Consider the following 21,971-nt stretch of genomic DNA (forward strand, 5'->3'; position numbering starts at 1 on the left):
CCAAAAGGCTCACACAATGCTCATAACATAATCTCATACAATTCTCTAGTTATAGGCTAAGTGAACTATCTAATGGTTCTAAGCCAATTTATGACTTTACAACTTTTATATTATCTACCTATAGTATATCTTAGGTATACTAATCTAATTAGGTTGATTTTGTAGTCCATTTGATAAGTCTTATGAATATCTACAACTTTGTAGAAGGAACCAAAGGTCAATTCGGACCATAAGGGTCCAATTCATGTTCAACGGGAAAACTGACTTTAAGCCCAAGTCCACTAAACCTGCCTAAGGCCTGGTCCAACTGGGTCAACTGACGGTCTCTAACAGTCAAACAGGTCAATTAACGATCATTGCCAGTCAAGGTCAAGGTCAAGTCCAAAGTCAGATCAAATAGGAATCGGTCAAAGGTTCAACTGGATCAAATCGGAAATGGTGAATCAACTCAGTCAACAAGACTGATTCAGGTCAAAATATTAACTCAGACAGACTAACACTATGTTTGTTTACTCCTGACTCATCTGAGTCGTCTGGATCTGAGTCATCTGGATCTGAGTGAAATCACCTGACTCATCTGGATCTGACTCAATATGTTTGTTTTGAGTCAGATCTGACTCATCTGACTCAAAAAACGTGAGTCAGTGATTTGGTCCCGTGAGTCAGGGGTATTTTGTTACCTGACTCAAATGGGTCTGAGTCAGTGATTATGTCCGAGTCATAGGTCGAGTCAGATCTGACTCAAAATGCAAAACAAACTGTCTGACTGCTGACTCGGCCCGAGTTAGAGGTTGCCTCAGATCCAGACATCGAGTCAACTGCAAACAAACAAGATGTAAGTCATACATCTGACTGGGACAGAATACTGGCCTGAGCCATTGCATAGGCCAAAGACTGAACTGCACCATAATGGCGCATCACAGAACAATGTTGCACAACAACATGCATAAACTAGCTAAGACAAAACATGATGCAAACAACTTCAACACCAATTCTAACAACTTAACCCTCATCTTAATCATTGAAATTCAACCAAAATATATCTACAATTCTCCATTATCACTAACATAATCCTTTCAGCTGAACTTCATAATTTAACTATAAATACAAGCCTAGCTTACCTGAAAATGCAGTTACAAGCTTCCACTAGAGATACTCAACTCAACCCATTCACCTAACCCTCATTTCAATACTTCAATCACATAACATATCATCCCAACAACACTTGCCATTTCAATTTCTCTTCAACCTGCACTCATTCTCATAGCCAACTTCTTTACATACTCACAATGTTTCTCGCAAAATTATCTGAAATAGATTAGCATCTGCTCAGTGACATCTCCATTTAACTTCACTTCAATCTATACACATCATTCTCAGCTGCAATACCAAAAATACCACCACCTAGCAATCCACTCTTATCAGCTCAACTGTATTTCCACCAGACTCATTTACTGCAACCATCTGAGCTAGAAAAACTGTGCAAAAATCCTAAGCATTCATCTACAGCCACCATTGCAAGACCACCACCAAGACCCACACTAACAGCATAAATTTCTCCACCAGATTAATACCACCACCAAGACCCACACTGACAACATAAATTTCTCCACCAGATTAATACCACCACCATATCCATTCATATGCTAAACAACTCTAACAATCTTATAAACTCATCTATAACTCCATCCATTCTCAATCCCATAAAATTCTCTGCAATTTCAGTTGAGACTATACACAGTACCATTCTTTAGCATACTGTAAATTATAAACTTCAGCTTCATCACACACTTATCAGTATCCATAACCCATAAACTCACTAATTGAAATTAACATCTTTACTAAGTTACTGGGAAAGTAATTACCTCAGACCATCTTTGCTCAAACATCAACCAGTTCAACACCAGTGATAACTTCATCACTTTCTTATTCACATAATCAATCCCTAGCTTCACTGATACTCAAACCATTCACAAATCAATTCTAATCTCAATTTCACAAACCCAATTCTTCTTCGCAGAAACCGTAATCCTCTTTTCTTTTTCTTTACAGAACCCTAACTCTACAACTCTCTCAAATTAAGATCTTCTTTGGAATCAAATTCTCTAAATTGGTATGACTATCTTCATCTTCAGATTATAATTTTCAAACCCATCTTTAATTTCATCTTGTTCATTACCAATTCGAAACCCTAATTCATAGTCACAGAAAACCCTAACTTGGTTCTCTGATTCATCTTTTCTTCTTCATCAACAACAAACTCGGATCCTCCATTATCTATACAACTCCATCACCGAGTTTTCTTCAATCAAAACTCACTCTCAACTCTTAAATATCTCGCAGGAGCAGAACAAGAGGAAAAAAAGAAAAGAAGCAGAAGAAAGATGAAATAAGAAAGAAAGAAGAAGAATAGAATAGAATAGAAAAGAAGACTTATCTTCTCGATCATGCATATATAAGACCAAAGAGAATTATTGGGAAAACCGGTAGAAATGGATAAGGGCAGCCATTCAGCTTGAATGCAAAAGACTATTTTGCCCTTCATACAAAACTGATGATAACTTCTTCTTCCGGTATCCGAAAGACGCGTTCGAGTAGTCTATTTCACATAACTTTTCGAGATCTATCTGGAGGTACTTGTTTCGTATCTATATCGTTGTTAGATTAATTTATATTAATTAAAATCTATATTAACTAATCGAGTCATTATCGACTAAATCCTCTCTTGATCAACTCTAGATCATCTCTTGACCGGTCTAATAACGTTGAAGAGCTTGAGGATCCTTACAACATATGGATTAAAAAATAAATAAACTTTGTAGCTTCTCATCCATCATGCTTGATTTCCTTGGTTTTTAAATATTCCTTGAATTCTTCGCTACTCCAAGTACTCCAGCGATTCTGAACGTGTTCAACTCAGCATCAGTGTTGTTGAAGATCCATAGCCATAACAATAAGAAAATATGTGTCTCAATCATTTTTATACAGTGTCATAGTATTATTACACAACATCAAAGTCCAATTGAATCACAACTTTAAAAATAATACTACAGCGATATGTATCACTCCCCTTTAGTCAATACTTCATCTCACAATAAAAACCACCCCCCCTTATGTAATGATCTGTAAACCACTCCCCCTTATGTATGTAGTGTGAACTACCAAATAATCCCCCCTCTTTTTCAATATGAATTGGATAGGTATGAAAACTACGAGATCATAATGAAATTTTCAAAGAGATAATTCATGACCAAAAGAGAACATATCAACTTGTTTCGATGATTTCACATAGTCGAAACTTAGTGTATTGGTAGGTCTTAAACAATACCTACAATTGTACTAACTGCAAGTATACAGCGTCGAGCCTGTAAACAGGGTAAGTACGAGTCGATCCTCAAGGACAAGGTGGTTGTAAAGTTGATCCTAAAGTCTTACTACAACTGATTCAAGTAACAATAACGCAAAGGGGGTGTTTGTTGTATGTCGATACGACAAGATTTGGGTGGTGAATAAGTAGTAAACAGATTATAAAGTAAAGATGCAGTGGAAAGATTGTAAACAAATGACTGAGGAGTACTAGGGTGATTGAATCCACCTCCTAATCCTATACTAAGGCAATACAAACTCAAGTTATGTTCTTGTCCCTTCCGTTAAGGTCTCAAATGGATAATTTATCAACTAATTTCACTAACTCACCCCTAGTATTAGTTGTCTTCTTACAGTACAACTATTCACAGGCTAATTTGATTCATTATCTAACTTTCATTCCTAAAGAAATGAAGCACAACAAGAACAAAAACAGGAAATTGACTAACCTAGCATACAATTAAGGGTTTCATCTAAACCCTAGCAAATGGAATTAGAACATGATGAAGATGATTAAAACACAATTATATTAACTAAAGAGTTGATTCAGCTAAAACTGGATGTTCAATTACATTAACCCCTATTATACACAAAATTCTCCTTATTCTTCTTCTTCAATTCGACAATTAAGAGGGACCCAACTCACCAAAATGTGTTTTCTGACAGTTCTTATCTTCAATTCAACTCTGCAGGACTGATTTTCCAGTTGTTGAACAAAACCCTAGTCTTATCTCTCTCAATCCTAGCTCCTAGGGTTACTGTTCTTGATAAAGAAAAAGATAAGATTGAGAGAGATAGATATTAAGAGTTTAACTATGTTGGTGGCTGTGAGCAGAGATTTTCGGGGAGATGAATTTGATGGAGAAGGGTCGGTGGTGCTGGTTCTGTGAAATGGAAGAGGAAATGGAGATTGGTTTGGTTTCTGTTCGAGTAGGGGAGGAAATAGAGGGCGCCAGTGAAGCATTGGCATCAAAATTTCATGCAACGAGTGGAGATGCTCTTGGATCTTGAATAACTGTTGGATGTTAAACGGGCGTATCAGATTTGATGATCCGGGTTTGAAAACGGGTCAGGATTTGGTTTAGGGTTCTTTCACTTCTTCCAGGCCCAGTACTAGTGTGGTTCTTGCGAACGGTTTCCGAATGAGTGCAAGCAGATTTTTGCACGATATTTCTTCTACACTCCCCATAACCTTTACGCCTCTGCCACCAATTTCCTGCTCTTTTGGATTCTCAATTCATCCAATCTTTATTTATACCTAAAAACACAAAATTAATTAGTAAAAATAAATATTCTTGAAAACAATGAAAATACAGAATCTGGGATAATATATGATTTTAAAGCACAAAAGATGAGTTAATTTCCAATAAAAAAGGTGTAGAAATATGCAATATTTGGTACTCATCAAATACCCCTAAACCTGAATTTTACTTGTCCTCAAGTGAAACAGAAATTAAGAAATCCTAACTATATCACTGCCGCTGGTCTCTCGAATGCATTTAGTGTATGCACTAAGCCTTTAAACCCCTAGGTGTCCCTAGTGGACGAGTTGTAGTCTCGTGAGGGTTTACCAGAGGTGTACCCACAAAACCTTCCCTAACTTCAGAGCTTATCAGAGTCCTAATCATCCAAGGAGCTATGAGGACATAGAGTTTCTGCATGCTAGTAACAAGAAGTTAGAAATACCAAAGAACGCATTCTCATCCTTAAGAGTTGAGCGAGAAATAACCACATCATATGAAAGAATTCGGGTTCGAGAGTGATCAAAAGCCTCGACTTCTGCCTCACCAATAGGGTTTTATGATAATTGCACTCAAAAAGACCGCTTTTTTAGTCTCTCATGTGTGCAGGCAGGAATAAAGAGAGAAATCATGCGCACATTGAATGGTGGGAAGGAAAACCTTCCGAAATAATTTATGGAGACTCCACAAAATTGTGGGAATAAGAATCTTTTTCTGATGATCTCTAAGAAAGAAAATCAATCATTAGCAAGGATGGGAGTACTTACTTACCTTCACATTTGATCGACAATCAACACCACTATCACAGCATCCATAGAAACGTCATCGTCTTCAACCTTCAATCTTCAACTGTTGTTGATGAACTTCTGAACTTCGTAGAACCTTGATAGCTTCTAATTTTCCTCTTGTTGCTTGAAATTTCCTCTTAAATTCCCTTTTTTTTGAAACACCAAGGGCCTAGCATGATGACGATTCTGCCTTTAGTTTAATATTTTTTTTTCTTTTTTTTTTATTAAAACAATTAATACAACCTGAAAATAAAACAAAAAAATAATTAATGAAACTACTAAAGCCATGGATGAAGGACTTTATCACTCAATTCTTCACAATCTGTATTGTCTTGATTTCATAAACTTCACTAATTCTCATCTTCTTCTATTTTCTTTGCTCTTGTAAGATATGTCTTCAAATGTGTATAGGATTCCGCTCTTTGTATTGTATCTTCACTTTGGATATGACTTTTCTACCTTTCCTTGAGTTGTTGCATGTAAACCTCGGACTATTTCAACTTTCTTCATAGAATATGATGTCGTGCTGCTCGTTGGTGATGATGTGTTTCTATGGATCTGTTGATGTTGTCGAGAGAGAGAGAGAGAGAGAGAGAGAGAATGGTGCTAATTGCAAATCAAACTACAAGAAGGAGTTTTCATCTTTATACGTCATCCTCATGATTGACAAAATTAGCACTCAAGAGATCAAAAATAGTGCTGAAAGTGGTGCGAAGTTGGGTAGCTCACCATTCCTACCCGAAATTTATGTATGGTGACACACACTCTAAAAGGACTTTTTGGATAGTCATAAAAATTGAAGTTCGGTGCCTCACTTGATGTAAAAATAGGTAGTCTCCACTAAGGGTGATCACAACTCTACTACCAAATATCTTTGCAGCACCTAATTTGCCCACCGGCATGGTTAAATCCAACTTTAACGCTCTACCAACTAAGAAACCCGATTGTGTTCTCTAGTACTTCCAAGTTTAGTTATTTCGGTCAGACTCTCTATGTAAACATAGCTAGAAGCATGCTAGTGACTCTAAAATCTCTACAAGTTGGAGGTTTTATGCAAATATTTACAAAGATTTGAAAAAAAAAAATTTTTTAAAAAAGGTGCAAAAGACTAAAAACTCTATATGCAAACTACTTCCTCACACATAAATCTAACATTGTCCTGAATGTTTCAACATATCAGCAGATTTACAATAACATACCAGGAGAACAGTGCAGAGTAGATTTAAAGGAAAGCGATTACCATATGCGAAAAGGATGGTGCTAAACCAGAGATGGATGAATGTTTTGTAAGAAACCATCAAGATATAGAGTGATAAGACAAAAATTTTGGTTAGCACACATAAAAACTATACAGAAAGAAAGAAAAGGGAAAGAAAATGGACTTCTTATCCAGATGTATGTACACAGGTGAACCAGTTTAGTCCACATAGACGGGATCTTCCAAGTCAGTGGTATCAACCTCTGTTTGAAGTGGCTCCAGAAATGGTTTCAATCTCTGACCATTGACCTTGAAGATGTTCTTGGTTGCTGGATTTTCGAGTTCAACAGCTCCATGGGGGAAAACAGCACGTACCAATAATGGTCCATACCATCGAGAACGTAACTTCCTTGGAAAAAGATGCAAACGAGTGTTGTACAATAAAACTTTTTGACAAGGTGTGAAAGACTTGCGCAAAATGCGCTTGTCATGAAACACTTTCATTCTATTTTTGTACATTTTGGCACTATCATATGCGTCATTTCTCAATTTTTCTAACTCATTGAGTTGGAGTTTCCTTTGGATATCATCCTTATCAAAATCAAAGTTTAGTTTTTTAACAACCCAATAAGCACGATGTTCTAGCTCTACAGGTAGATGACATGCTTTACCATACACAAGTCTATACGGGGACATGCCAATGGGAGTTTTGTATGCAGTTCTATAGGCCCACAAAGCATCATTTAAACGTAAATACCAGTCTTTCCTAGTTGGATTGACCGTCTTTTCAAGAATATGCTTAGTTTCCCTATTAGAGGCTTCTACCTGGCCACTGGTTTGAGGATGGTATGGTGTTGTTACCTTGTGAGTGATTCCATACTTGCGCATAAGTGATTCAAAAGGTCTATTGCAAAAATCGGAACCACCATCGCTGATTATTGCCCTAGGTGTACCAAAACGAGAAAAGATGTTTTCTTTTAGAAAAGAAAGAACTACTTTATGGTCATTGGTTTTGGATGCAATGGCTTCTACCCAATTAGAAACATAATCAACAACAACAAGAATGTATAACTTACCTTCAGAGTTAGGAAAGAGACCCATGAAATCAATACCCCATACATCAAACAATTCAATAATTAAAATAGGTTGTAAGGGCATCATGTTTCTTCTTGAGATACTTCATAATTTATGGCATCGGTCACAAGCAACACAGAATGCATGACTATCTTTGAACAATAATGGCCAATTGAAACCACTTTGCAAGATCTTTGCAGCAGTTTTCTTGGCACTGAAATGGCCTCCACATGCACGGTCATGATAGAAAGAGATGACATCTCTTTGTTCAGAATTGGGGACACATCTCCTAATGAGTTGGTCAGGGTAGTATTTAAACAAGTATGGGTTATCCCAAAAGAAGTGTTTTACTTCAGACAAGAACTTGGATCGGTCTTGTTTAGACTAATGCAAAGGCATTCTACCTGTATCAAGGTAGTTAACAATATTAGCAAACCAAGGCATTTCAGATACAAGCATCAATTGTTCATCAGGGAATGATTCTCTAATATGAAATGATTCATCAACAGATTCAACATTCAACCTATACAGGTGATCATCAACAACATTTTCAGACCCTTTCTTATCTCGAATTTCGAGATTGAACTCTTGCAACAAGAGTATCCATCGAATTAGACGAGCTTTAGCGTCCTTTTTAGAAATAAGGTATTTCAATGCAGCATGGTCAGAATATATGATGACTTTTGACCCTATCAAATAGGATGGAAACTTATCCAATGCAAACACAACAACTAATAGTTCTTTCTCAGTTGTTGAATAATTTAGTTGAGCATCATTAAGTGTTTTACTAGCATAGTAGATCACATAAGGAAGTTTGTCTACTCGCTGACCTAAAACATCTCCTACAGCATAGTCAGACGCATCACACATAATTTCAAATGGTAAGGTCCAATCAGGTGGTCAGACTATAAGGGCAGATGTGAGAAGAGCTTTCAATTGCTCCCATGCTTCCTTACAAGCGTCATCAAAGACAAATGCAACATCTTTTGCAAGAAGACTACACAATGGTATTGAAATTTTACTAAAGTATTTGATGAATCAACGGTAAAAACCGGCATGGCCCAAGAATGACCTTATCTCCCTCACAAAGCGAGGTAGAGGCAAGTGTTGAATGAGATCAACTTTGGCTTTATCTACTTCTATGCCTTTTTCAGAGATGATATGCCCTAGGACTATGCCTGAGTTAACCATGAAATGATATTTTTCTCAGTTCAAAAACAAATTCTTTTCTTTACATCGAATCAGCACAAGAGTAAGATGATGCAAACATTCATCAAAAGAAAACCCAAAGACAGAAAAATCATCCATGAAAATTTCAAGAAACTTATCTACCATGTCGGAAAAATGCTCATCATGCAACGTTGAAAAGTAGCGGGTGCATTACACAACCCAAAAGGCATACGACGATAAGCAAATGTTCCATAAGGACAAGTAAATGTGGTCTTTGGTTGGTCTTCGGGTGCTATGTGAATTTGGTTATAACCCGAATAGCCATCTAAGAAACAATAGTGACTATGTCTTGACAACCTTTCTAGCATTTGATCAATGAAGGGAAGAGGAAAGTGGTCTTTCTTTGTTACTGTGTTCAACTTCCTATAGTCAATACAAACTCTCCACCCTGTGGTTACACGAGTGGGGACTAGCTCATTCATTTCATTTTGAACTACAGTAATGCCATACTTTTTGGGGACCACTTGAATGGGACTGAACCATTGGCTATCTGAAATTGGGTATATGATACCCACATCAAGCAATTTCAGAATCTCACCCTTAACAACATCTCTCATGTTGGGGTTAAGTCTCCGTTGCATTTCCCTAGATGGTTTAGTATTTTCTTCAAGATTTATGTGATGCATGAAAATTGTGGGACTTATACCTTTAAGGTCTGAGATGGTCCAACCTAAGGCTTCTTTATGTTCTTTGAGTACTTCTAAAAGGTTGCTCTCCTATTCTGTGTCTAAACATGATGCAATAATAACAGGCAGAGTATCATAAGAGCCTAAGAAATCATATTTCAAAGTATCATGCAATAGTTTCAATTCAAGTTTAGGTGGTTCGACAAGAGATGGGGCAGATTTGGAATCAGAAAGTGGAAGTGGTTCCACTGCGGTCTGCCATTTAGCAATGTCCATGGGTGGCACAGATTCAAGCAAAGAGTGAACCTAACTAATGTAATCAGAATCAAAAAGATCTAAGTCAAAGTTATCTAAACATACTTGCAAAGGGTCCACATATAGTATGTCAGGAAATGAGTCTTGAATCAGACTCTCAATCATGTTAATCTCATGGAATTCAGTATCATCACAATCAATGGGTTTTTGACTAATGTTAAAAACATTCAGTTCTACAGTCATGTTACCAAAAGACAATTTCAACACTCCATTACGACAATTTATGATGGCATTGGACGTCGCCAGGAAAGGACGTCCTAAAATGACAAGAATGTGACTATCTGGGTTTTGCACAGGTTGAGTATCTAACACAAAGAAGTCTACATGAAAGAAAAATTTATCAACCTTGATCAACACATCTCGACAATACCACGAGCGATTCTCACAGATCTGTCCGTTAATTATAGCGTAACAGGAGTGGGTTTCAGCTCCCCAAGTCCTAAATGCACATACACAGAGTATGGAAATATATTGACACTTGCTCCTAAGTCTAGTAAAGCTTTTTCGACCACATGGTCTCCTATGGTGCACGTGATTGTTGGACAACCTGGGTCCATAAACTTAGTTGGGATCTTGTTTTGAATTATGGAACTTACCTGCTCAGTGAGAAATGCACTTTTGTGCACATGGAGATTTCTCTTTTGTGTGCAAAGATCTTTCAAAAACTTAGCATAGGTGGGTATCTGCCTGATTGCTTCGAGAAATGGAATGTTTATGTTAACTCGTTTAAACATCTCCAGTATCTCGTTGTACTGGTTACCCCCTTTTTGTTGCACCAACCTTTGCGGGAATGGAGCAACAGGCACATGACATGGCAAAGAAACATTCACATTAGTAGAACTTTTAGATTTGTCAACATGCTCAGATTCATTTTCTACAACAGGTGTTTTCTGTGCAGTAGTGTACAAAGGTGAGTCTGACTCAGACCCATTTGTTTGTGGCATGCCTATATTATTTTTAATAACTCTACCACTACGGAGAGTGGTGACTCCATTCAACTGATCATGTGAGGACTCATTGCAAGCAGACGTACTCTCCTGAAATGCACTTTTAGGATTTTGTTGAGGCTGACTAGGGAGTTTACCCTTTTCCCTCTCATTAAGTGCATCACAAATTTGGCCCAGTTTGAGTTCTAAACTCGCAAGACTTTGTTCATTTAAATTCTGATATTGCAAAAGATTTTGATTCATTTGGTTTACACCATCATCAAAGTTTGGCCTTTTCTCTATAGGGTACTGTGTGTGACTGTGCTTGGGGATTTCTAGGATATGAATATCCTTGGTTATTATTAGTTGTACCCCCTTATATTGGCCCTTGATTCGTTCAAGTTGTTAGAGCATAGCTCGGTCAACCTCGCATGCGTTGCTATCTCAAGCATGTTTGTCAATGTTGGTGATCAAAACTATAAGTCTTGATTTCTAGCCTACATAGCTAAGTATCGGACTAGGATAAAAAAGTGTAGTTGATCTCAAGGACTTCATGGCGATTCATCATACAACGACGAAGACCTATACAAGGAACCATGGAAATTCATCAAAAAAAAGGTATGTGGAGACTTGAACTTATTTATCACTCAAAAGTCTATCTCTTCTATCTCCTACTTGTTATGAGACAAAAGTCGTATGCTATATAGACTAGACCATACACATTTGACATTTCGAGATGTGCATTCATTGCTTATCTTTTAACTCGAAATAGTGTGTTGGTAAAGCGTTTCGCTTTGATCAAGTTTATCTTAACCTAGTGACAAAAGTAATGAAAAGTTTCAATCACTTTGAGAATTGCTCTGACGTGAATCGGTCTGTGAATAACGGCTACATAGCGTCCTCTGAGAATGTCTCAATGATTGAAATAAGAGTTTAGATTACATAACCATGTATTCCTTGAACCAAAGTTTTCGAACTTTGTTGATCAAGAGAAATCGGGAGGATTTTGGAATTGGCTTGCCAAGTCCGCGAACCTAGTTCGCAGACTCAGTCCGCGAAATGTCGGAAGTTCTCGACCGAAAATTTCTGCCGGATTTTCCAAAACTCGTTTGTGTGCTAATTCCGCGAACTCAGCCCGCGAACCCAGTCCGCGAACTGGCGGAAGTTCTCTTTCCAAGAATTTCTGCTGAGTTTGGAAAACTCAACCGATTAACTTAAGTCCGCGAACTTGTTTGTGAACTTAAGAGGTTATGATCTAAAGATGTGCTCTGAACATGAAACATTAAATTACTAAGGAATGTTTTATGAAAACCGTGGCTATAATGTTCATGAGACGATTCAATCGAATCAAATCATCTTTGTTTCAATTGTATCTTGTGTAGTTACATAAGATCTCAGAGCAATTGAACAACTCTTTAACTAGTTCATTTAAGTCAATTGAACTAGTTATGGTGAAGAAGAACAAGTTTAATATGAAATGCTCATATGATTAACCTTTTGGGTTACTATGTTGAACCAATATACACGTACAAGTTTGGGCATGGTTTTCACGAACCTAGTAAACGTCTACCCAAGTGTGTGTGACAAGCTAAGTTTTCGATCTAACGGTTGAGAAATATTAGCTTGAATCTAAATCATGTTTTCATCTAACGGTGAATAAGGATTGCTTTGTAACTAAGGCAAAACCCTGATTTGAAGGCTATATAAAGGAGACATATAGCATTGTGCAAAACTAATCCTCACACGTCTGTGGTACTAGTGCGCCCGCTAGAGTCGATCTCCATTAACCTTTGATTTTCTTCTCTAAAACCAAGTTAACGACTTAAAGACTTCATTGGGATTGTGAAGATAGAGGGATACTACTTTATCGTAGTTGTGTGATCTGATCTTGCATCTTCTATCGTACGAGTACAATCGATTGATTGGCTTGAGATCGTGAGAGTTCTCCGATAGGCAAGATAAAGAAGTCACAAACATCTTCGTCTCACTGTTTGTGATTCCTCGACAATCCGCTTGTGTAGTCAAGAAGGATTGTAGAGAGGTGATTGATTAATCTAGGCTGTTCTTAGGGAATATAAGACCGGATTATCAATTGGTTTATGTTCACCTTGATTTTATATCAAAAGACGGAACAAAACCTAGGGTTTATCTGTGGGAGACAGATTTATCCTTTTATAGACTTTTCTGTGTGAGACAGATCTGTTTATTATCAAGTTCATGATTTTGGGTTACAACAACTCTTGGTTGTGGGTGAGATCAGCTAAGGGAATCAAGTGCACAGTATCCTGCTGGGATCAGAGGTGTAGGAGCACAACTGTACCTTGGATCGGTGGGAGACTGATTGGGGTTCAACTATAGTCCAGTCCGAAGTTAGTTTGCAGTAGGCTAGTGTCTGTAACAGCTTAATACAGTGTGTATTCAATCTGGAGTAAGGCTCGGGGTTTTTCTGCATTTGCGGTTTCCTCGTTAACAAAATTTCTTGTGTCTGTGTTATTCCTTTTCTGCATTATATTTTATATAATCGAAATAATACAGGTTGTGCGTTAAGATCATAAACTTCTCTAATCCAACCTTTGGTTGTTGATTGTAGTTGATTGATCCTTGGACATTGGTCTTTGGTACCGTCCAAGTTATCTCTCTTTGATAAAGACTCGCATATTTCTATTTTCTTGAGTAAAGATCAAATCGAGAGATTGAGATAATAACTCCTTGAGATACTTTTTATCTAGATTGAGTTTGACTGTCTAGTTGATTCTCTAGCAAAGTATTTCGGAGTTAGTCCATACAGATTGCTAAGCGAAATATTGGGTGGTGTTGTTAGACCCCCGCTTTTTCAATTGGTATCAGAGCAGGCAAACACGTTTAAGACCTCATCAGTCTGTGTTTGTAGCAATCTGAGTCTGTGGACAGGATCTCATACGCATACCAAAATGCCTCCTAAAGCTGTCAACTTTGTCAAGCGTCTCGTAAATACCTCAAAGGGTCACTCCTTAGATGATTCTTCCGAATCCCGAGGTAGGAAGACTGTTCCATCATGTGTTGGTCATTCTTCCTCCAATGAGACTTTGAACATAACGGTAATAGCTGAAATGGAGCTCACCATAATTTCAAAAAATTCTACAGAGTTTGTTGATCTCAAGGATCATGTACAACTCATGGATGAATTCGAAAGGTCTATTGATCGTGAGCAAGTACTCTACAACATTATAGTGTCATTCTCTAAGGAAATTGAGAAACTTCTTCAAGAAAACAACATACAACGTGAAAAGATTTGTGATCTTGAAAAGCTGGTCAAAGAAGGTTCAATTAGAGAAAATTGTTTGATCAAGACGCATTCATCTGATCTAGACAGACTTCGTGTTGAGAAGGAGAAACTTGAAGCATCGCTTGTCTTAGCCCATGGACAGTGCGAATCCTTGGAAAAGGAAAACTCTGTCTTAAAGAAAAATTCTTCTGCACAATCTAATTCTCATGAGTTACTGTACATAATGAAATTTTCTCCAAAAGAAGATTGTGTCAAGAAAATTTTTCATAATTTACAATCTTCTCCGGTGGCTATGAAGTTTAAACAAATACCAGTTGTTGCTTCTCCTCCACGAATTTGTACCTTCTGTGGAAAAGGAAATCACTATGCTATCCATTGTTTTGCTAGAAAGAAACGTGTTTCTAAACTTCACAAGTTGCTTCTTTCTACTGTCAATGGAGTAAATAGTCGGATGATTACCACAATGAAGGTCCCATTCACAGTAAACCAACCATCTTATAAAAATGATCTCTCTCCTAGAAATCATTACAGGACATTTGTAAATCCACGTGTTATCAATGAAAGTATGTCCTGTACTTATAAGAACACATCTGATAAATCTAAGTCTAGTGTGTGGAGACGAATTTCAGAAAATCCCCTAGAACTTATTTCTAGAGGTCCTAGACTTTGTCATCAGAAGGGTTTCTCGCATGTGATTCCCAGAAGAACTGCTAGACGCACCCTTTTTCCTGGAAGCTGCAGTGAAAGGACTAGAAATGTTGTAATAAGATATCTTGAAAGAAATTACAGCTACTCTCTCAGAACCTATGGTGAGACTATGTCTCCCTCTGCTACTTAGCAGCAGAATGGTCCATTCTTGTGTCTAACTTGAGAGATACAAGGATGAGGATTAGAGAGATGCTTAAGTATTATGATATATTTTTCTTGTCTTTGTTGTTTTACCCTCTTCGCTTTATCTTCTTGTCTCTATGATTTTGGGATGGAGGATTTTTGAAAGCTACATAGTGTGCAATATCAATTTTAGGGAAAATGGTTTTTTGGTCGGCCCACGAACGCCCGCATCTCCTCAAAGAACTCTAGGGTTTCTAGATATGACATTCACGAACATATATAAATCTTATATGTGTTTCATTTTTCTTCAGAAAGGAGGACTATGGAATCTGTTCCCAAAGAAGAAGTTAACTCCTTGGTTGAGGATGATCTCAAAGGATGTGATTCTGGTCAAGAGTTTATACGGAAAAAGATGCTTGAAAGAAAAGAGTATAACACTTGGATTGGTGAATCTGTCAAGGATTTGATTAGTATTCAGAATGAAGTTAAGAACGAACTGGCTAACCTCCAATTACAGATAAACCAACTGATTGATGGACAGGAGAAAATCCTTGGTACTCAGAAGAAAGTTATCCTTGACTGTGCAAAGGCTCGTCATTATTCTCGCACTATTCATCGAAAAGTCAACGTTCTAACTTTTGAACATGGTGTCTCTTCAACAGGATCAAGGATATCAGTGACTCCTACTTTGATAGACCATTTCAGAGGTATGAAATCATCAAGGAAAACTGAGTCTTATATGCATAGTAAGTCTTCTTTTTGGATTAGTTGGAAGAATAACTAGTGCTTTGAATAACGATGATTGTGACTACACATGGCTATTTTTGTTTTCATCTTCTTATGTTATTTTTTAAGTTTATTGGTATAAAATTCTAAAAATATTTGGAGGATGATGTTTATTGCAGTATTTTAATGGTTTGTGATATTGCAATATTTTTATGGGATATGTATTGTTTACGTCCGTGAACTTGAAGGTCCCATATTGTAGTCAAAAGTAAAGTCGTTCATGAATCGGTATTCGTATGGATGAAAGGACGAATGGACTTTTGACATATACAAAAGTTATGCCTATGCAGTCATGTATTTGATGAAAAATAGGATAAAATCTTTTGTTGAACAAGGATAAAGTCTATTATGTCATTATGATGGAAAATAGAATAGATCCTTGTATGTTATCCACGGTATTGATCTTCATTGATCCATTTTATTATGTTTTACCGTGAAGGCTCCATTGTATGTCTTATGTTGACCATCTTACAACTAAGTCGATTTACCTTAGCTTTGTTGGTTGTTCCATAAGATGCTATATGTCGAGCATTAGGAACTAAATTAATCAACTAGTTTGGTTATTTAGTTAGTACTCCATAAGTCTTCCTTCTTATGTTGAGTACATGTACGGTTAAGGTTGTCATATTCTATGATGAACTTAGTCGGGGTTCCATAAGTTCTTTTATGTTGAGCCCAAAATAATTGAATTGATTACTTCGGTGATTAGTTCGGTTGTTTGTATTCCAATTAGATTAATTATAGGTTCTCTTGTAATTAATCTAGTTGAGTTTTTATATATCCACAAGTTCTTGTGTTGAGTATATGAAAGGCTAAACTATCATGTTCTTTGGTTAATGTAGTCATATATTCCGTAAGGTTTTCCTTATGTTGAATATTTGAACGGTTAAGTTAGTCATCTCCGTGTGATTGACTTAGTCGTAGCTCCGTGAGTTTACTTATGATGAACACTTTCAATTAAATTGATCACTTTTCTGGTTTGATTTAGTTGCGTATTCCAATTGAATTAATCATGGGTTTACTTGTGGTTAATTTGGTTGAGCTTTGGATATAGAAAATCATTCCTACGGTTTTTGGTGTCCAATAAAAAATCCTTCTTTTCTTTCGAAATTAAGGTCGCTCTTGTTGTTCTCTCGGGAATGACATCAAATGGGGGAGAGTTCTTTTGAACTTGTGCTTAATGGTAATATCTTGCGGGGAGTGCGGTTGTGGAATTTTTATAGGGGTTATCTTGTATCTTAAAACTCCTTGATGAATGTTGTTAACTTCGGCTATTAGATTGCATCTAAATTAAGTTGGTATGTATTTTTCTTTTGGTCATGAAATGTCTCTTGTGGAAATTTCATTATGATACCATTCTTTTACCTTTGCCAATTTTATTGACAAAAAGGGGGAGAAATATTGTAGTTCACACTACAAATACATATGGTTTTCGGATCATTGTGTAAGGGGGAGTGGTTTCCATGATCGAGATGGATTATTGACTAAGGGGGAGTGATACATATCACCGTAGTATTATTTCTAAAGTCGTGATACACTTGGACTTTGATGTTATATAATAATACTATGACACTGTATAATAATGATCGAGAATCTCGATTTCTCTCACTGTTATAGCTACAGATCTTCAACAACGATGGTGCTAAACTTACAACCTTTGGGATCATTGTAGTACTTGGAAGGACGAAGATTTCAAGGAACGTTGAAGATTAGACTATGGGATAGGAGCCACTAAAATTTATCTTTTTTGTATTCCATATGTATTAGTAGTTTTATCACTAAAATTGACAAAGGGAGAGATTGTTAGAGCATAGCTCGGTCAACCTCGCATGCGTTGCTATCTCAAGCATGTTTGTCAATGTTAGTGATCAAAACTATAAGTCTTGATTTCTAGCCTACATAGCTAAGCCTCGTACTAGGATAGAAAAGTGTAGTTGAGCTCAAGGACTTCATGAACATTCATGATATAACGACGAAGATCTATACAAGGAACCGTGGAACTTCATCAACAAAAAGGTATGTGGAGACTTGAACTTATCTATCACTCAAAAGTCTATCTCTTCTATCTCCTACTTCTTATGAGACAAAAGTCGTATCCTATATAGACTAGATCGTACACATTTGACATTTCGAGCTGAGCATTCATTGCTTATCTTTTATCTCGAAATCGTGTGTTGGTAAAGCGTTTCGCTTTGATCAAGTTTATCTTCACCTAGTGACGAAAATCATGAAAAGTTCCAATCACTTTGAGAATTGCTCTGACGTGAATAGGTTTGTGAATAACGGCTACATAGCGTCCTCCGAAAATGTCTCAATGATTGAAATAAGAGTTTAGATTACATAACCATGTATTCCTTGAACCGAAGTTTTCGAACTTTGTTGATCAAGAGAAATCGGGAGGATTGTGGAATTGGCTTCCCAAGTCCGCGAACTATCGGAAGTTCTCGACCGAGAATTTCTGCTGGATTTTCCAAAACTCGTTTGTGTGCCCAGTCCGTGAACTCAGTCCGCGAACTGGCGGAAGTTCTCTTTCCGAGAATTTCTGCTGAGTTAGGAAAACTCAGCCAATTAACTTAAGTCCGCGAACTTGTTTGTGAACTTAAGAGGTTATGATCTAAAGATGTGCTATGAACATGAAACATTAAATTACTAAGGAATGTTTTATGCAAACTGTGGCTATGATGTTCATGAGCCGATTCAATCAATCGAATCATCTTTGTTTCAATTGTGTCTTGTGTAGTTACATAAGATCTCATAGCAATTGGACAACTCTTTAACTAGTTCATTTGAGTCAATTGAATTAGTTATGGTGAAGAAGAACAAGGTTAATATGAAATGCTCATATGATTAACCTTTTGGGTTACTATGTTGAACCAATATACACGTACACGTTTGGGCATGGTTTTCATGAACCCAGTAAACGTCTACCCAAGTGTGTGTGACAAGCTAAGTTTTCGATCTAACGGTTGAGAAATATTAGCTTGAATCTAAATCATGTTTTCATCTAACGGTGAATAAGGATTGCTTTGTAACTAAGGAAAAACCCTGATTTGAAGGCTATATAAAGGAGACATCTAGCATTGTGCAAAACTAATCCCCACACGTCTGAATGCTACTAGTGTGCCCGCTAGAGTCGATCTATATTAACCTTTGATTTTCTTCTCTAAAATCAGGTTAACGACTTCATTGGGATTGTGAAGCCAGACCGATACTAGTTTATTGTAGTTGTGTGATCTGATCTTGCATCTTCTATCGTACGAGTACAATCTATTGATTGGCTTGAGATCGTGAGAGTTCTCCAATAGGAAAGATAAAGAAGTCACAAACATCTTTGTCTCACTGTTTGTGATTCCTCGACAATCCGCTTGTGTAGTCAGGAAGGATTGTAGAGAGGTGATTGATTAATCTAGGCTGTTCTTCGGGAATATAAGACCGGATTATCAATTGGTTCCTGTTCATCTTGATTTTATATCAAAAGACGGAACAAAACCTAGGATTTATCTGTGGGAGACAGATTTATCCTTTTATAGACTTTTCTGTGTGAGACAGATCTGTTTATTATCAAGTCTGTGATTTTGGGTTACAACAACTCTTGGTTGTGGGTGAGATCAGCTAAGGGAATCAAGTGCGCAGTATCCTGCTGGGATCATAGGCGTAGGAGTACAACTGTACCTTGGATCGGTGGGAGACTGATTTGGGATCAACTATAGTCCAGTCCGAAGTTAGTTTGCAGTAGGCTAGTGGTGGACCCGGGAAAGCGTATAAAATTGAGTGAAATGAAACGGGCCTACAGTAATACCGCAAGTGCACGGTCGTCGGTTGTAGCTCGTGCAAGTACGGGTCGATCCACAGAGACTGGGTGTGTTTGGAGTATTTAGCTACTTTGGGCTCTAAATTGCTATTGGGCTATGAATAATCAATGGGCTTTTGAGTGCTAATGGGTTATGAATACCCTTGGAATGAGTTGGGCTTTCAGTGGTTTTGATGGGCTGAACTTGGGTTCAGTTGGTTTCTGATGTGAATTGAACTGGGCTTGATCTTTGGATTGAACTGGGTCTTTGCCTCAGTGAACTGGGCTTCAGTTTGTACAAACAATGGACAGTGGGCTTAGAGAGTTTTTGGTCAAGAAGAAAAGAAGTGACCAGGAGAGACAGGTAACAGTGAGCAACAATGGCTCTAGGCCAAAACAGCAAAGATAGAGGAAAAAGGCAGTGAGGCAATAATACAAAGGCAGTTAGCCTAAGGCAAAGACAATGAAGAAAATTAAACAAGACAATGACTAAACAGCAAAGAACTAAACAACAGTGCACTAAACAAAGCAGTGACAAAAGATTGTGAAAGTGATGAAGATAGTAGTGAAATAATGAGGCAATGGATGATAAAACAATAAACACAAGGTAATAGTGAAGTAAATGTGACAGTACAATGAAACTACAAGAACAATGGAAGTAAACCAAGGCCTAAGCCAAGGGCAGGGGAGATGGTGAAGGTGAGATGGTGAAGGTGAGCCTAGGCATACTACTAGAGTGGGAAGAGAACTAGTTTGCTCACAGTCACTAGTGAGCACTAGTTTCTCCCCACTGCTCAATCAACACAATGCTCTAAAGGCTTTAGCCTAACATTCACACAAAACAGTAAACATGAGTGATGAAAGAACACTAGGATGTTGAATCCACCATTAACCTAGGGGATATTCTACTCACAGCTAAAATAGTTACCAAAGTACTAATTGTCTGATTAAAGTACAACTAGTCTAAGGGCTTAACAACATTGGACAAGAGCTGCACATGATGAAGACTATCTTATTGATTCATGGTTTCATCTAGTCCTAGCATTTGAGGTTTAGAACATACATAACAAGAACATTACAGAACATGATACAAACATTACAGAAACATAACATAACAGGAATATGGGAGTGACAACAAAGAACAAACATAACACAACAGTGGAGTTCATAACAGGAACAACACATAACAACATCACAGTGACATAAAATGGAGAAAATCAAAACATTAAAATGGATAAACAGTGAACAACAAAATGAACATTTAACAGAACTAAGTTCTGGACGCCGGCTATTCCAGGCATAAGCCAATTTCACACCCACAGTCCCCTTTTTATACATATAAGAAAAATCCCCAAAAATCAGTGAAGTTATGGTTTCACCAAAAAGTGAAATTGACTCACCTAACCTACTGATAACAGCCCTAATACGTCGACCCATGCCTCTAATTATACATTCAATCACTTTCCCCCCAAAATCCCCAATTTATGAAATTAGGGTTTGATAAAAAATGAAATCAATTCATACCTAATCTCTGAAAACTGCTACTGACTTCGACCCATGCTTCTCCTTAGTCTGCTGCTCCATTCCCATGCCTTCAATTGCTTTTCTAGCTTCACTAATTCGTCAACCATTCACCTAGGGTTTCGGCAGGGGAGAAATTAATGAATTAGGGGGCTATAAAGATGGGTAATAGCTGTAGGAAGGTAGGGGTGATGATGGTGGAGGTGTGGTGGTGGTAGAGGAGTTGGTGGCGGTGGCAGTGGAGTGGGTAGTGGTGATGATGGAGAAGGTGGTGGTACGGGTTCTGCTGCAGAGAGGGGGGGGAAGAGAAGAAGTCGATGGAGGAAGGAGGGGGCGTTTGGTTAGGGTATAGGTATAGGATACTAGTGTGTTGAGCAGGTGTAGAGGATTTTGATGTTTCGCAAAGCTGGACCGTAGGATTATAGGATGATGGAATGATCCAACGGCGCGATGGAAATGGATGAGGGGAGACCGTAGGATGACGAGATACATCAAAACTGACGGCGAAGATCGAGGTTAGGTGTTGTAGTGTTAAGCGGAAGTATCGAGATTTGATGCGCAGGCAAAGAAGCGACCGTAGGATCTAAATGTGATCTAATCTGAAGGCTTGGAATTTAGGTACTATGGTGTTTTGCAGGGACTTCAGATTTTGATGAACGATGAATAAGCGACCATTGGATGATGAGATGGATCCGATCTAACGGCTGAGAATGGAGGCGGGTATGGATATAGAAAATGGGTTTGGGTAAGGGTTTTGGGCCTTGGGTATGCCAAGCCCATATCTTCTTTAAGAACAAATCTTCCTTCTTGAGCCCATTTCTAGTCTTTTGGGTTTATGCGCACCATTCTTTGCGGCTTCCTTGCGTAATTTCTTCCGGCTTTTCACTACTTTTCTGCTCTTTTCGCTCCGCAATTCATCCAAACTTTATTTATTACCTAAAAATATAAAATTAAGTAAGAAAAATATTTATTCTTGAAAACAATGAAAATACAGAATATGGGATAAAATGTAGA

Source organism: Papaver somniferum, chromosome 10 (assembly GCF_003573695.1).
Source record: "Papaver somniferum cultivar HN1 chromosome 10, ASM357369v1, whole genome shotgun sequence".
NCBI lineage: Eukaryota > Viridiplantae > Streptophyta > Magnoliopsida > Ranunculales > Papaveraceae > Papaver > Papaver somniferum.